This window comes from Echinops telfairi, unplaced genomic scaffold (genome assembly GCF_000313985.2).
Source record: "Echinops telfairi isolate 266 unplaced genomic scaffold, ASM31398v2 ScPeMD7_7459;HRSCAF=8497, whole genome shotgun sequence".
In the NCBI taxonomy this organism is placed as follows: Eukaryota; Metazoa; Chordata; class Mammalia; order Afrosoricida; family Tenrecidae; genus Echinops; species Echinops telfairi.
In genome coordinates this window covers 3,319,718-3,323,304 of record NW_022111359.1, presented here as the reverse complement: position 1 = coordinate 3,323,304, position 3,587 = coordinate 3,319,718, and positions in this window count along the sequence as shown.

Below are 3,587 nucleotides of genomic sequence, written 5' to 3'. Positions count from 1 at the left end.
AGCCTCCAATAAAATGATTTTTTTCTTTAAAAAAAAAGTATGACTAAGGAATAGCTGCTCACTCAAAGCCAAGCCGACCAACCAGATTGATGTGGATGAAGTAAAGCTTTCTGGACCTTTGTTTGTGGCTAGGGCACAAGTCAAAATGAGAACTGAAAACATCTATTGATTAGTAACTGTAACTTATACAAAGTATAAATCTAGGAAAGTTGGGAGTCATCAAAAATGAAATGAAGGGCCACACCAGGACTCATATCCCGAATGAACAAACTGGGCCCCACCTCAAAATTACCTGTACCCTTGGACTTAGAGCTATACTCTGATGGGAGAAGAAACAAAGGAAGGCCATCCCAAGACTGTGAGATGGCAGTCATTGGATCCTGGCTTAGTGGGTGTCCAAAGAGAGGGGGCTCAGAACCACCATATATTTAGTACCTCAATCCTCCTCCTGAATTAATACGACAGGCTTTAATCTGAGAGACAAGGATCTGCCCTTGTAAGAAATGAGAAAGGAAAGTTTCCCTTAACCTCCACCCCCATGCTCACTGTAAACAGAGCTTAATCAATTAAACAATTAATCTGCACAAAGCAGCAACTCATGGATTGTAGCTCACAGTTGGACTACACTTACATGAACTCATATCAATACTACTTTAAATTCTATGCCACTGGATAAATTATTGATGTTATACCCCAGGGGAGTGAATGACGATGTTTTTTCTTTTTTGTTTCTTTCATTTTTTGTGTGTGGATTTTGTGTTGTTTTTGTTTTTGTCATAACATGACTGCCAAGGTAAACCAGCTGTGAAGAAGCAGATGGATTTTGGACTCCCAATCCAAATGCAGGTAGTTCTTCTGACATGTCCCTGCCTGATACTCACCTGCATAAAGAAATCATTGAGGGTAAGAGTACTACAGCAAAGTGTTGTGAAGGAAGCAGATGGTGTCTGGCTAGCAACTGGAATAGCGTCTGGGGTCTTAAAGGCTTGTATTCAAACAAGCAGTCATCTAAGTGAGGTGTCAACTAAGTTCACATCAAAGAAGCCCACCAGCCCGTGTGATCCAAAGATAATAATAACAAAATCCAAAAATGATGAGGGAAAAAATATCAGAGCTTAAAATGTGAACACCCAATCTGTAGAAGGCTATGGGCCCCAAAATCCATTTGCCGAGTACCTAGTCTGATTTAGCCCCTGTCAGATCCCCTCTATCCACAGGTACCAAACAGAGATAATGGTAAATTTGATTATGGTGGATGGAACCATGGTATAATATAATACTTGGTCAGTGGACCTCCTTCTTGACCCAAGCTGAATTTACTCTAAGTTCAAATATTTCTTGCTGTTTCCACGACAGAAATTTCTTCTCTGACCTTTAAAATATTGTTGGTGCCTTTTCTTTCTTTCTCTTTTTATATTATTTTCTTCTTTGTTTCACTTTGATTTTGTTTTTTCTTGTTTCTGTTAGGTTTCCCAGTTTATGAAGCACGGGAGTGCATACAGAGAGATAATAACCGATGTAATGGTTTATCAGGTACAGGGGTGGGCAGGGTGAAGGGCACTGGGGTCAAACAGTGCTTTTGGGATGGGGGAAAAGCATTAGAACCGATTGTGATGATGTATATACAGCTCTTTTAAAATAATTTAACAACAAAGAAAGTGCATGCTATGTGAATATTATATAAAAAAAAAACTACTAAAAATAAAAATAAAGAAACCCAATATGACCTATGGTTACCATGGGTGAAGGAGGAAGAGTTTTTGCTCAGGGGGCATTGAGTTTATGTTAATGATGATGGAAAAGTTTGGAAAAGGATATAAATAATGGTTGTACAACACGAAGAGTATAATCCATGGCATTAAATTATACATGGAGACATTGTTGAATTGGAGAATGTTTTGTTGTACATACTGCTGCTACACACACAAAAATTGATATCCGAGGCATTCCTAAGTTGAACACTGGCCACTGAATAGGAACACCAGGGGAAAATGGATGCATTTGAACTGTGGTGCTGGTGAAATATCGAAAGTATCATGGATAAACAAATCTGTCTCAAAAGAAGCAGGACCAGAGTGCTCCTTCCAGGCAAAATGCAAGACTTCATCTCCTGTACTTTGGATGTGTCAGGAAAGACCAGTCCCTGCAGCTGACATCATGCTTGGCAAAGTGGAGGGCCATCAAGAGACGAAGGCCCTCCAGATGGATGGACACAGTGGCTGTGTCAGCAAGGGACTCACGCATAGGATCATTGTGAGGATGGGGCAAGACCACACTGAGTTTCCTTCTGTTGTGCATGGGGTTGCTATGAGTCAGAACCAAGTGGACGGGACCCAACAGCACTGAGCTGAACTGGACTGGAACTGGTCATTTGGAAACAGACAATCATGTGGTTTACTGTGCTAGGAATGACAAATTAAAGAGGAACGGTGTCACATTGACTGCCCAAAAGGACACTTCAAGACCTACCTTGAAGTACAATGCTGTGATAGGATAATAGCTATACACATTCCAGGAAACCCAGTCAATATAACAACGATTCCAACTTATGCACCAACCACCAAAGCTAGTGGTAGAGACACTGAAGGATTTTACTAACATCTGCAGTGAAACATGCACTCAGGATGCACTGATAATTACCGTTGTTTAAAATGCAAAAGTTAGAAACAAAGACGAAGGAACAGGAGCTGGAAAATACGGCCTTGGTGATAGAAAACAAAGCCAGAGATAGCACGACAGAATTTTGCAAGACCAGTGACTTCTTCGTTGCAAATACCATTTGTCAACAACATACACAGCAACTATACACATGGACTTCTCCAGGTGGAACACGGAGAAATTAACACGAGTACATTTGCAGAAAGAAACAATGGAGAAGAACAATATCAGCAGCTAAAATGAGACCAGGGTCTGATTTTTTTTTAAACAGTTTTATTGACATACAATTCGCATATCGTGAAATTCAAAGGTTTCATCATATTAAAAAGTTGCGCAATCATCACCACAATCAAATTTACAACACTTTCTTCTTTCTTGTCCTCATTTCATTTCCCCAACCTCCCCTGGCATAACCCTAAGAAACTGTCCAATTACTGCCTCTGGAGAGTCACATATACTGGATTTCACATACATAAAACCTACCCGAAGTAAAAACAAACTCAACAACAACAAATTAAAACTAGGACACAAATCTCAATGAAAAAGAAACAGAAAATATTAAAAGCTAGAATAAACTTTACATGGAAAACAAATGAAGCAGTGTGAAATTTTAACCTAACGCCATCTGCATTAAGCCACTTTCTAATGTACGCACACTGAGAACAAGGCCACGGCCTACTACCAATTATGTAGATTCAGACTGAAGTTGAGAAAATTAAAGCCAGTCCATGATAGCCAAATGATGACCTGGAGTATATCCAACTTGAATTTTGAGAACACCCCAACCACAGAGTTGCCTTATTAAGTATGAATGACAGAGACCTGATGAGCTGTGGAAGGACCTCAAGAAGGACCTCACGACAGAGCGAAAGGTCATTAACACTGAGAGAGAGAGAGAGAGAGAGAGAGAGAGAGAGAGAGAGAGAGAG